This window comes from Ranitomeya variabilis, chromosome 2 (assembly GCF_051348905.1).
Source record: "Ranitomeya variabilis isolate aRanVar5 chromosome 2, aRanVar5.hap1, whole genome shotgun sequence".
Classification (NCBI taxonomy): domain Eukaryota; kingdom Metazoa; phylum Chordata; class Amphibia; order Anura; family Dendrobatidae; genus Ranitomeya; species Ranitomeya variabilis.
In genome coordinates, this window is record NC_135233.1 from 363,151,728 (window position 1) to 363,165,886 (window position 14,159).

At 47.5% G+C, this 14,159-nt stretch overlaps 1 long non-coding RNA gene across 1 annotated transcript in view; it reads right to left on the reverse strand.

Moving 5' to 3' along the window:
* The window catches only part of LOC143805957 (uncharacterized), a 91,592-nt gene extending 81,208 nt beyond the window's left edge, over window positions 1-10,384 (reverse strand). The window contains exons 1-2 of the long non-coding RNA XR_013221360.1: window positions 10,340-10,384; window positions 9,584-9,677 (exon numbers count right to left, since the gene is read on the reverse strand). This is a non-coding gene — a long non-coding RNA (uncharacterized LOC143805957). The remainder of the gene's footprint in view (window positions 1-9,583; window positions 9,678-10,339) is intronic.
* Between the last annotated feature and the right edge of the window lie 3,775 nt (window positions 10,385-14,159).

The window sequence follows — 14,159 nt, forward strand, 5'->3', positions numbered from 1 at the left end:
TGTGGCGTGCTTGCAGAAACGGCTTCTTTCGCATCAGTTTCCCATACAGCTTCTCCTTGTGCAAAGTGCGTTGTATAGTTGACCGATGCACAGTGACACCATCTGCAGCAAGTTGATTTGATGCTGCAGATCTCTGGAGGTGGTCTGAGGATTGTCCTTGACTGATCTCACCATTCTTCTTCTCTGCCTTTCTGATGTTTTTCTTGGCCTGCCACTTCTGGCCTTAACAAGAACTGTACCTGTGTTCTTCCATTTCCTTACTATGTTCCTCACAGTGGAAATTGACAGGTTAAATCTCTTAGACAGCTTTTTGTATCCTTCCCCTGAACAACTATGTTGAATAATCTTTTTTTTTCAGATCATTTGACAGTTGTTTTGAGGAGCCCATGATGCCACTCTTCAGAGGAGATTCAAACAGGAGAACAACTTGCAAGTGGCCACTTTAAGTAGCTTTTCTCATGATTGCATACACCTGGCTATGAAGTTCAAAGCTCAATGAGGTTACAAAACCAAAAAAAAGTGCTTTAGTAAGTCAGTAAAAAGTAGGTAGGAGTATTTAAAACAAGAAAATGATAAGGGTGCCCATACTTATGCACCTGTCAAATTTAGTTTGAATGCAGATTGCACATTTTTTGTTAGTACAATAAACCTCATTTCAAGGCAGAAACATTACTGTGTGCAACAGTTATTAGATATATGAAACTGAAATAGCTGTTGCAAAAAAAAAACAATTTTTATAAAACATTAAGCTTAAGATTAAATAGGGGTGCCCAAACTTTTTCATATAACTGTAAGTACTTAATCTGTTCTATCGGCAGCACATCCTGTTTACACCAATGCCTTTTTTTGGCGGAATTTACAATCCCAACACCATATGAATGAGCGTTTTTACGTTCGGTGAGCAGGGCCGGACTGGGACTAAAATTCAGCCCTGGCATTTGAAGTCACACAGGCCCATTTGTCACATGGTGACTGTATAATATCTTTGTACACTTGTAGGTTACAAGAAGTGAGGGGAGTGTAACACGACTATATAACATATAATCACAGCTGTATACAGCATTACAGCTCAGTCCCCATAGAATGTAATACAGCGCAGCCCCCATAGAATGTAATGCAGCACAACCCCCATAGACTATAATACAGCACAGCCCCCATAGATCCAACTGTCATGTGAGGAGTAAGCTACAAGCCATGTATCTTGCAGCACAGCCCCCATAGAATGTAATGCTGCACAGCCCCCATAGAATGTAATGCTGCACAGGCCCCATAGAATGTAATACAGCACAGCCCCCATAGAATGTAATGCAGCCAGCACAGCCCCCATAGAATGTAATGCAGCCAGCACAGCCCCCATAGAATGTAATGCAGCCAGCACAGCCCCCATAGAATGTAATGCAGCCAGCACAGCCCCCATAGAATGTAATGCAACCAGCACAGCCCCCATAGAATGTAATGCAGCCAGCACAGCCCCCATAGAATGTAATGCAGCCAGCACAGCCCCCATAGAATGTAATGCAGCCAGCACAGCCCCCATAGAATGTAATGCAGCCAGCACAGCCCCCATAGAATGTAATGCAGCCAGCACAGCCCCCATAGAATGTAATGCAGCCAGCACAGCCCCCATAAAATGTAATGCAGCCAGCACAGCCCCCATAGAATGTAATGCAGCCAACACAGCCCCCATAGAATGTAATGAGGCCAGCACAGCCCCCATAGAATGTAATGAGGCCAGCACAGCCCCCATAAAATGGAATGCAGCCAGCACAGCCCCCATAGAATGGAATGCAGCCAGCACAGCCCCCATAGAATGTAATGAGGCCAGCACAGCCCCCATAAAATGGAATGCAGCCAGCACAGCCCCCATAGAATGTAATGAGGCCAGCACAGCCCCCATAGAATGGAATGCAGCCAGCACAGCCCCCATAGAATGTAATGAGGCCAGCACAGCCCCCATAAAATGGAATGCAGCCAGCACAGCCCCCATAGAATGGAATACAGCCAGCACAGCCCCCATAACATGGAATACAGCCAGCACTTCCCCCATAGAATGGAATGCAGCCAGCACAGCCCCCATAGAATGGAATGCAGCCAGCACAGCCCCCATAGAATGGAATGCAGCCAGCACAGCCCCCATAGAATGTAATGAGGCCAGCACAGCCCCCATAGAATGGAATGCAGCCAGCACAGCCCCCATAGAATGGAATACAGCCAGCACAGCCCCCATAAAATGGAATACAGCCAGCACAGCCCCCATAGAATGGAATACAGCCAGCACAGCCCCCATAGAATGGAATGCAGCCAGCACAGCCCCCATAGAATGGAATACAGCCAGCACAGCCCCCATAGCCCCACAGCCCCCCAATCCAGTCATCACTCATTGATAAAAAAAAAAACAAACACTCTACTCACCTCTCTCCTCGTGCCCCGCGCTGCTCCTGGCTCCGGTCTCAGCAGCCGCAGTCTGCCCGCCCGGTCACACAGCAGGTGCGCGATGATATGACGTCATCGCGCACCCGCAGTGTCAGCGGCAGGCAGAGCGGGGAATGATGGGAGAGGGGGCGTCAGCGGACGCACTCTCCTCCATCATTGCATTCAACTGTACTGGCGTCTATGACGCCGGTATAGTTGAATGCGGGGCCGGGAGTGTGCCGCGAGAGCGGGGGGAGTGTGCCGCGAGAGCGGGGGGAGTGTGCCGCGAGAGCGGGGGGAGTGTGCCGCGACAGCGGGGGGAGTGTGCCGACAGCGGCACACTCGAGCGGCCCACTACTGCCATCGGCCCTTCTGGCATTTGCCAGAACTGCCCGATGGCCAGTCCGGCCCTGTCGGTGAGTGATTGCCCATCTATTTACTTGGGCCTATAAGTGCTATATTTATTGATTACCCAAAGGATCATTCTATATTTTGATCTAAATATAGTGCAAAAAAAAATTAAAGGACAAAATAAAAGCACTTTTGATTTGGTGCAAAATTCAACCATTTTGAAAGATTTGGCACAAAAAATAGCAACGGATTCCACAAAACTAAAAAGAAATTAGGGACAATGTGTTTGAAACCAATTAAGTTGCAGCATACAATGAGCCCGATTCATCCAACATTTGCGTTTTCTTTTAAGCCACTTTTCTTTTTTCAGTCTTGTAGCATTCATTGACTTTTTTTTTAAACAAATTCTTCAATATGAATTTTCCGCAGAATCCAAAATGCTCCTTATTTTTTGTTTTTAACCTATTATCTTTCCTTTTCAGAGCAAATAGTCTCATGTTCCTCCAAAATGTCGCATGCAAATCTAATAATAGAACAAAAATTTCTGGCATTCAAAAACAAAAAATGGAATCAGGGAAGAAGATGGAGTACATTTGTGCCAACATTTTACCAAGCAATTGATGAATTGGTCTAAAACATCTGGAAAACAAAAACTATGCCCATAATGGTGAACATAAAAAAAGGCAAACATATAAAATAGGCTTAAAAAAAAGGAGCAAATTAAATGAAGAATTTGGCACGAGCCAAAAACCAGGCGAAAAACTGCAAATACTAGACAAAAACAGGCGCAAATACAATAATGAATCAGGCCCAAAGTCTTTTATAAAAAAAAAATAGCATATAGAAATCATAACATTGCGATATAGTGATGGAAGGGTTACACGTTTCTTTTTTTTATCAAGGGGGTGCACTTTAACATATAGCTTTGGGGGCTGGAAAAATGCTGCTCTTTACTTTTTGCCAATTTAATTAACCAAAAACTACCAGGGAGCTGACAAATTTATTGCTTCGGAGAATGGAAGTGGAGCCTTGGAGTGGAACAGAAAACACTCAGGATCTGTCTATTTTCTCTTGTTTTTAATAGGTTGGGAGATTTACACAATCAGCAAGCAGTAAATAACCTGGCGGTGGAGTGGCAGGACGGTGCGGCAGCAGCCAGCTTCCTGTGATGTATGTAGCGGCTAATGGACTGAGGTCACTGCTCACAGGCCCTGAGTGCCAGCCAGCAGGACGGTTATCCTTAACACTGAGCTGGCACTTACATGACATGATAGAGGACGGTGGGCGAAATGCCGTAAATGCCAAGGTCCTGTGGTCTGATAGATGCAGGCTGGGTATAAAACAACTGACCGATGTGCCAATCGCAGCATAAGGCATTGTCACCACTAGTGTACCGTACAAGCAAGTCACAAAAAACCCAACTTAGTTCAACTTTTTGCAACGCGACCCTATTCACCTGCATTACGCTCCACAACCAGGCAGTTTTTAGCCATGAGACCTACGTGTTGGCCACAACTGCCATCCAACTCCCCTGCCTTAAGGGTTAAAAAGTAACTCACCAAGAGGGGCATTTTTTGTATATACACAGGACTGATTCCGTGCACATGCAGACCCTTATCCTACAGTCTCACAGAGAGTCCACTGTCAATCCCCCTCCCCAATATACCAAGGCATCAGCTCCGGGTTTCCTGATGCTGGCCCTGCAACTCTGTAGTGTCCATGATGGTTGGATGGCCACCGTGCCATCCGATCTCCAGCCTGAGTAGTTTTTTGAGAACTGGATTCTACTCATTGTGACCACTAGGGTACCGTACAAGCAAGTCACAAAAAATCCAACTTAGTTCAACTTTTTGCAACGCGACCCTATTCACCTGCATTACGCTCCACCACCAGGCAATTTTTAGCAGTGAGACCTACGTGTTGGCCAAAATTGTCGTCCAACTCCCCTGCCTTAAGGGTTAAAAAGTAACTCCACCGAGAGGGACATTTTTTGTAAATACATAGGACCAATTCTGGGCACATGTGGACCCTTAGGCTACAGTCTCACAGAGGGTCCACTGTCAATCCCCCTCCCCAATATACCAAGGCATCAGCCCCAGGTTTCCTGATGCTGGGCCTATGACTCTGTAGTGTCCATGATGGTTGGATGACGACCGTGCCATCCTATCTGCAGCTTGAGCAGTTCTTCATTTTTATGTGGGTGGACAGGAAAAGCTGTTTTACTGTGCCAATGTAAGGGGATGAGTAGGAGTCACTAGGACACTTCCACACCTAAGACTTGAAAGGTCTAGGCCAGTGTTCCTCAACTCCAGTCCTCTAGAGCCACCAACCCATTGTGTTTTCAGGATTTCCTTGGTATTGCACAATCACCAGTGCAATACCAAGGAATATTCCCTGGGAATAAAGGTTAGCTTTCCTACTGGAGGAAGAAAGCTGTTTCTCTTGTCTATTGGAGGTATGGAGCCTATTGGTCAATGCTCGACCTGATAATGAGCTCATAGTAGTAGCTACCTCTAATAGAGACTCAACTTTCTTCATCCTGGAGGAAAGCAACTTTCAGAAAACCCTTGCCATCTGGCTGAAATTTATTTTTTAAAAAATCTTAGCTTAACTTACCCTCCCCAGGTCCAATGTTGAATCTCCGCTGCCACTCCCAGGATCTGTAATTGTCTACAGGGCTGAGGCCTGATTGATGGCACTGCAGGAGCTGAGCTCAATATATATAACTTTAGTCTTGATATCCAACTGGGCATGGTCCCCAAGAGCACTCCCTTAGAGAAGAGTTAAAGACAACGCCCACTTGGATAAGAAGACTAGATTTATATCCAGGGAAGAGGAGGCTATATCTCAGGAACAGAGAGGAGCAGGAACAAGAGGAAGACAACGCCGGATTCAGGAGAACAGCGGCATTTACATCAGGTGCCTGATGTCATTGGGGCTCCTAGGTCCCAGTGTATAATATGTAACAGGGCACTCAACTATCCCACATCAGTTATAACACTGCTCTCATACGAGGAGTGGGATTTGGGGGCAGTACCCCTATAGTTACGCCATTTTTTACATGAGCTCCTGTTGGGTTGCATATAGGGAGTTTGCATTTCAAGTACAAGGACAGGGGTGAACTTTTACCTTATTTTTGTCTTGTGGATACGATTATGGGAACCCACTTTATGTGGTAAACCCAAAGATTCTGGAAACTAGATCCCATATTACTTATCCTTGCAGCAATCAATCCCAGTCCCTTTCACTGGGAACCATTAACGCTAATAATAATTTTGCAGGCATACAGATAGCTTTGCGTTACACTACATTCTGATTTCCAGCGCTTTCCTTTTTGTTAACTGTTTGCAATTGCAAATACGAGCGTGCGACCAATACGTCAATCCGATCTGCCTCAATAATGGAAACCGTCTAGTGAGGCAGATGCTCTGGCAAGCAAACCCTGACAATAGTAATGAAGGGATGGCCGGGGGTTAGAGGGTGATACCCAAATTTAGCAGATGTACAAGAACAGAGAAGCTGTCATCCCTTCATCAGACCCCCAAACACCGAGCGAATAGTTTGGGGCGAGCCCGCTTGGGGTCACGGGGGGGTGTGGAAGGAGAAAGCGTTGTCCATCATACCACTTTAAGGAAAAGAGTGGGATAAGGCCTGGTTCAATTGGAGGGTAATGAAACCACATCAATCATGCAATTATACACCTGTCAGGGCGAGAACAATGGCAGAATGCCTTAATGTAGTGCTGGGGGGGCCGGGGAGAGGTGGGATCATTCAGATGGGAGGCAGAGATTGACACGACATGATGATGATGTGGGGGAAGTCGGGCCAAATCTTATCACTGTGGATATACAATACACCTGTAAATGGGGTCCGTGCACAGGGAAGCATGGGCACAAGGAAACCGAAAAATGTAAGGGTCGTCCCAGACCCCGAAATTCTAGGCCTGTAGCTGAACGGGAGAACAGATCTAACACTTCCCTATGCCTGGACCACCGAGAAGAAAAGCCATCGTGTACTGATGATTTACTGATGATTTCTGTACAGTACTCACCACGGACTAACATATTACGGTATATATGGAAGATATCACACATCCGAATATGATATACTGCACTGATTATAGACTATCATATTATATACAGAAGATATCATACACTGAAACATTATATACTGCACTGATTATAGCCTAATATAATATATTATATACAGAAGATATCACACACCCGAATATTATATACTGCACTGATTATAGACTAATATATGGAATTGTAATACATTAGAAAACAATATATACCGCACTGACCAGAGACTAATATATTATGAATAGAAGATACTATACACTCGAATATTATATACTGCACTGATTATAGAATAATATGGTATGTGGGGGATATTATACGCTAGAAAATGATACATTGCACTGACGAAGGACTAATATATTGTACTGTATATAGAAGATATTTTATTCCACAATATTATATCCTGATTTTAGACTAACATGTTATACATAGAAGATATCATATACTCAAATATTATATACTGTACTAATTATAGACTAATATGGTATAACAAAGTGAGACAAGCCCCTGCTAATAGACCACAGAGGAGACGGGTAAAGATAAATAAATCAATCCGCTGTGAATCGACATCAAATGGAATTTCATGAAATTTTCAGGTCTTGGTGAATTCAAACAATTTCAATTTCAATTTGAAAAAAAAATTCCTGATGCGATCTCACACATTGCCGAAGATTACACCACCCAGAGAGCGAGCTCACATGATATCAGGTGGGCTTCCCCATAATGCCTTATAGCTATTACATCACATGGTTTAGTGCAGCCAAACAGATGGAACTATAACAGTCACTATAAAAGGTGAGGCGGGGAAAGCAGAGGCCATTTTAGTGTTTTACACTATAGGGATAGGAGGTCAGAGCGCACAGATTATTACAGGTTGATTTAAGACATTTTCTATCCCTGATTGTGGTGTACTACTGCAGTGCTGAAGAACATAGAAAATGGGAGTGGTAGTCTCAGTCTGTAAATGATAATTCAGATTTAGGTGATGTAACATGGTGTGGGGCGGTAGCCGTGGGTGAGGTACTCATCTCTTGCGCTCCGGCATGTTACATGAAGGTGGTGGTCCTGTCTGGGTGTGTGGACTTGTGCTGTGGGAGTTCTACATCCTTGGAAGCCACACGTAATCAGTGACATTGGTTTGCCAGGACCAGGTGTTGGACAATTCAATGACGGAGACCACCAGTCAAAAATACACTTTTTACTCAACAATAACTGCAAAGGGATTATATACGGGAAAGAGCAGGCACATATCTTGATGAACATTTCTTTCACAATATGGAGCATTTTCCACACCCCGATTCCTTCCTTCCTCTTGCTTCTCGCTCTTGTTCTCTATCTTCACCTTTTCTCTTTACTTCACCGCAACTCAGCTCAGTACTACAGTCCAGCTTGTAAGAGTAATATGCTGAACCCACAGTCCTGCGCCCTTTTTCCCTTATGGGAGCTACTTTTCCAGTGTAACACCCCAGGTTCCTTGTTGTTACAGTGGTATTGCCTTCTTCACGGGGAGGGTGATGCCATGCTTGGAAGCGAGGAAGGATCCCTTTAACAGGTATCACAAACATGCAACATGTTCATTACTCCAGGCCAGAAGGGGGAGCTCTGATCCAGTGTTTGGGTGGCTCCCCTATATATATCTTGGCTGGAGGGAAAGTGAGAGTAGTCTGTCAGAGAGACAGAGAAGAGAGGAAGCAAACAGAGAGTCTGAGAAAGGAAAGCTGGGACCATACAGACCAGTAGTGCTGCAGCTCCTGGAAAGGAAAGAAAGGAATGGAACAGGTTGTGGAGAGCGTGAAGGAGGAAGAGAAGCAAAGGAGAATGAAGGGCTGGAGGGAAGCAGCGACTGAGCTTCCTCCACGCCGAAGCGCAGATACCGGTAGCCGGAAGACCGAGGTTGTGGGGGTAACTTCATGCCCCACAGCAGAAACCGGCGGACAGCAGATTGCAAGTCTCCTGTCCACCATTAACACCCGAAGGCACAGTAACACATAGAGCCGTCGTCATCTGAGAGACCCTGTAAAAAGGCTCGCGTTACCTGCCATGTGGGTAGTGTCCTAACTAAAGGGGGACAGAGAGAGAGTGAAGACCTTGTGTGAGGCCTAAGGCAGCAAGGGACTACAACACAGCGCAGAGAGGAAGAACTCCAACCCCACCTGGCTAAGGGGATTCCCGAATCGCTTCCAAGCCGGCCAGACCATACCAGTACCTGTGACCTGGTACCCTGGGCTGTGGCTGCCTTACACCAGTAAAAAGGTAAAGAGACAGCAACCTTGTGTCCCCCACTTCTTTCTGGCACTACACCATCTTTATCTACTACACCGGGAGCCCTGGGGACCCAGCTTCACCTGTGGGAAGCCATACCATCCCTGCTGTCATAACATCACCACAGTGGACCCCTTTATGCAGCGTCGGTCATCCCTGATCGAATACCACAGGTGGCGTCACAAACTTTTTTCTTTATTCAACAACCCCTTTAAAGACCTTTCCCTTTTACTTGGATGCCCAGGGCCACGGACCGCGTCACTGCCACTGTGACACATCCCTTTAAGAATCGGCCCGATACAGAGCACCCCACGGCCCTGACGGGCGCTCCACCAGTATGGCCTTTACTTATCTCTTCTGTCTCTGAAGCTCTGGAGCTCCTGCCCGGGGCACTCTCTTCGTCTTACGTACTACGTCCCGCATAGGCCTGTTACCTCTGTGAATTGTAAACTGTAGGCCGTACTGCTAGGTGTCCTGACCCAGAATCCATCTCCAATTGATCACTCTGTTCCTTTCAGTCACTTCTTTTCTGCTTCTCTGCTCAGGATCTCTCTTTAAACACAAACGGTAAAGCTGGACAGACAAAAAGCACAAATAGGGTCTTATCTGATAGCCAAGTGGTATAACATGATATAGGTATAGCTCAACTGATAGTCTTGTGGCAGTCACAACTCCTATAGAAGAATGTAAAAGGCTGCAGCAGTACCAAAGAGGTACAATGTAATGAATGAGGAATACGGTGGTTTAAAATTCGCACTGCCCAAGGGTTTCCAAGCCTCTTCATCAGGACGAAACCACAGCGATCACTGTGGGTTCGTCCTGATGAAGTTTGGAGACCTTGACAAATAAACCGCATTCATGCTTCACCTCCGTGTGTGATCGCATTTTTGGAACCTTGGGCAGCGTGGATTTTAAACCACTGTATTCCTTATTCATTACAGGATCTCTCTGTCTCCTTTCTCACTAGAGACACCTACGTCATGCGGCACTGCTCACATTAGACTGTAGGTCTTTTCTCTCTGCACACTGGGCCATTTATGATGTGCTTATAGGAACTGTCTCTTATCCCTTTATGTTAACTCCTCCTGAACTGGGCTAGTCCCAACCATTACCCCTTGCTTTCCCTACTGTTAAACAACACACATCACTAACTTCATGAGCACATAGTACAATTCACATTATAACAACACTTATTCTTCAAAGCGGAAAAGTGGGTAATACGTCCATCTCCTTACATTTCGCCCTTCTTTAATGATGGCCATCCTCGTTCATCTGGAACCTGCAAGACACCAACACAACTTGTTATCACGCAACAAACAATGAAATAATGTAGAGTCCTCTTTGTCTTGTAACGTATCACTGACCCTGTCTTACTCGATTAGGACACTGGAACTTGCAATCGTCTGAGTCCTTTTTGTTTTCTCCTAACCCGACACCAGTCCTTTAGGTTGATTTGGCCCCTCTAAACAAGGGCCCTTGAGCCAACAACACAGTTCTATTCCCTTTAAGGGTAGCCCTTTTCACCATGGGCACAGTCCATTGTCTCCCCATCAGTCCATGGGATTGGGACACAGTCCTTCAACTCCACTCCTGTCCACGAGACAAATACACAAATAGTCACCTTGGGATGACTTTCATTCTGGAGTAGGTTCAATCCTCGACTGAGGATATAGGACCTTACAGTGGCTGATTGGGTTTTGCGTACGTCCAGGGTCTTCCTAAAGCAGCCCGATCCCTGCTATGAAAACTTGGGCACACACGTTTCTAGAGAGGCAAATTGAGGTACCGGCCCCTGAAGCATCTTGGGTATCTGGGACGGGAGATGCCCTTTTACACCAACCGGCTTGGTCGGAAGTTTGGGTTCCCACCTCTTGTATATGACGCTGTAGGGCTTCTTCCTCCTCTCTGGCTCCACTGCTGGACACCACTAAATCACTCCTCCTATGCGGATGGTTTCTCCACTAAAAGTCTGACTCCTCCAATGTTTTGGCCTCTTCATAGGTAGGAGGGCGAATTAACCCCACATAAAGACTGTGCATATGGTACAGTAGAGTGTCTCTCTTTACCATTGCTCATTTCTCATAGACATGATTTCCAGTTCCCTGCTCCTTGATGAATCTGTATCCCTTGATTTAAACTCCAGAACCTGGGCTCTCGGCATACTGCTCATCAAAAGCCACCCTTTTCGGATCTGCCATACACTCCCAGGCCAGAGCATCTGCCCTCCTGTGTTCTTCCACAACACTTATTTCAGCCCATGGCCCTCAGATTCCCTGAGCGTTTTTATTTACCGGAGGTGAGGGGACCCACATCCCTTGGCTCCAGTCAAATTCAGTGTTGTGTGGAGTTGCTGTGCCCTTATCTTCCTTTCCAATATCTACACTCTCCCTAAGATCTCCACATAAATCCAAGGATGGGACTTCACTGGCCATTTTGGATGGGGCTGACCCTGCTACGGAGGGACCTACAGACTAGTGCAGCGCCCCAGAGTCCTGGTCGTTGCAGTACTGTGGCTCCGCCACTAAGGGGAGCTATGGTACGTCTGATGGCACTGAAGGAGTTCATCTGACCAGGTATCACAGACACCAATACATTTCACAGCCGGGCCTCCAGGGGGAGCTAAGGGTTCTATTCATTAGGCCACTCCTCACATACTGGTAAAACTGAGGGTCAGGCAGGAAGTTAGAACAGAAAGCTGACTGGGTTGGAACCAGGCAACACCTTGTGGCAGAGGGTGTTGTGGGAGAAGATTCGGTAGGGTCCCTGTCAGGGGTGGGATCCTGACAGAGGCCTGGCAACTTGAGAGAACGTAACGGGACCGTGCCTGCTCAGCATAGCGGCGGTGCCCAAGGAGGGATTGGAAGCGAGATAGATTGTGCTGAGTGAGAAACGAGATCAAAGCAACAAGGAGAATACCAGTAGGAGTCGTGCTGTGAGACCGAGGCAACATCCTACTGAGGCGCACAACCGGCGGCCGGAACGCCGAGGAAGTATTACTATATTCAGCTTCAGGCAATACTTCAAACCAACGGCAGGACAGTCAGTCATAGGCGGGCTGTCTCACCTAAATAACCTACGAAGACATAGGGGGCAACCTGTGGAGAGGGGCGACTCTAGGGTCCCGGAAGAGCTCCGAGCCTACCCGTCATACGGGTGCCGTCCTAACCGTAACATCAGGGAGGGACGGAAGATTAGCAGAACATCATCTAATCGAGTTGTGAGGGAACTTAAGAAACAGACACAACAGTTGTGGGGACTTTCTGTAAGCACAGCAGGGAAGGACCGCAACACATAGCGCTAGCAGGAAGGCACAGATTTCCACCTGCAAGGAGAACTCTGGAGGTGTCATTGGACCGGCCGGACTTGCGCAGCCTGGTTAACCGTATTCCGGATTGAGGACCCAGAGATCTTCAGTAAAGAGGTAAAGAGACTGCAACCTGGTGTCCTCGTTATTTACTGCACCGCACCACCACCACCATCCACATCCATCATTCACTGTACGCCCCTCGGCAGGGTCACGGACCGGGCCTAGCCACCGTGACAACCCCAGAGCAGAGCCTCAGAGGCCCGGTACTGGGTACCCCTCGGCCCTGCGGCAGTGGGGGCGCTACAACTTGGCGTCACGAACAGGATCTACTTAAGCCTGAAGAATCAGGTCATGTGTGCCTTGGAACTGTGATTTATTATACTTGGACTGTGACTTATTACAAAGACTGTGCCGCGCCACTTGCCGCCAGAAGTTCCCGCCAAAACCGCCGCCATTACCGCGCTAAGGAGAGCGCAGGAGAAGAAGAGGGGCGTGGAGTGGGCGTAGACAAGCTGGAGAGCGCGAAAGACAATGGCCGCCCAGTCTAAATATTTCTGCACTGTAAGGACGTGTCCGTCAGCAGCCGAGATCCGCCTCCTAATCCTCAATGGAGGGCGGAGACAACGAAAACGAAACCGCCCACGAAGGAGAGAGCGGGAAAAGGACCAGGAAGAAGAATTCAGCGACATGGAGGACGCCATGGCCAGTCGCCCGGAGCCGGAGCGTGGGGTCGGAGCCGAGGACTCCCCCAGCTACCCGGAGAGGCACTGCAGCCAGACCTCCATAGTTGACGCTGACCTCCTGCAGACCGGAGCGGACGAGCGGATCCACCAACTCCCGCAGACGCAGCTGAGCACTGAGGCCGGGTGGAAGAAGACCATCATCGGGAGCCTCACCAGACATCTGTCGGCAGTCTCGTCTGGTCCGGAGCAAGAAAGAAGTTCCAGCGCTCCGAAGCCAGAAAGCAAGGCCCTGCCGGAAAGCGAGATGCTGCGAGCAGAGATGACAACGTCGCAGCACGAGGCCCTGCAGCCAGCATTCCAGACCCCAGCGGAGGCAGAGCAGACCGGCACCGGAGGGACCGCATCTGAAGCAGGTATGAAGGACGACCCTGCCCTGATGACTGACACCACTCCCGCGACTGCTAGTGCCACAGCTGCTGACTCCGTTCCAGTGACTGATCTTGCAGCAGCCGCTACCTCTGCTGCAGCAAATGCCCCTACTCAAGCTGCGCAGACCTCCATCGCTGTGCATGACTTAACTGTACATGAAAGACGGATTAACGGCGTTTGTCCAGCACTGGGTGTAACCCTGGACCTCACTTTGCCCAGGCCAAGAAGGGTTAAGTGCCAGGTGCAGCCCTGGAATCCTCCAACTAAACCTCGGAAACCTGAAACTGTAAATAGTTAACTGTTTGTTTCCTGCTGTTTTGCTGCTAAAACCCGTCTAGGGTTATTCTTAAAGGGATCCCTTTGTTGACCCGGGATCCCTATTGTTTTTGTTTGTTTTCTACGTTTTGCACAAGTTATCAAAGAACTGCTGAATCATGAACAATGCATGATACAAACTGCTTGTAAATAGTTTGCACCTTATTAAAGGTGCTCCCTACTGGTTTTACTTAAAGGAGGACTCTTTGTGAAGATACCGCACCGGAGCCTTTGCTGAGTACGGACTGGTAGCTTGAGAATATGTGCTACCTCATAAGGACTTGGTCCTCTCTTAAAGGGGATGTTCACTTGTTGCACTTA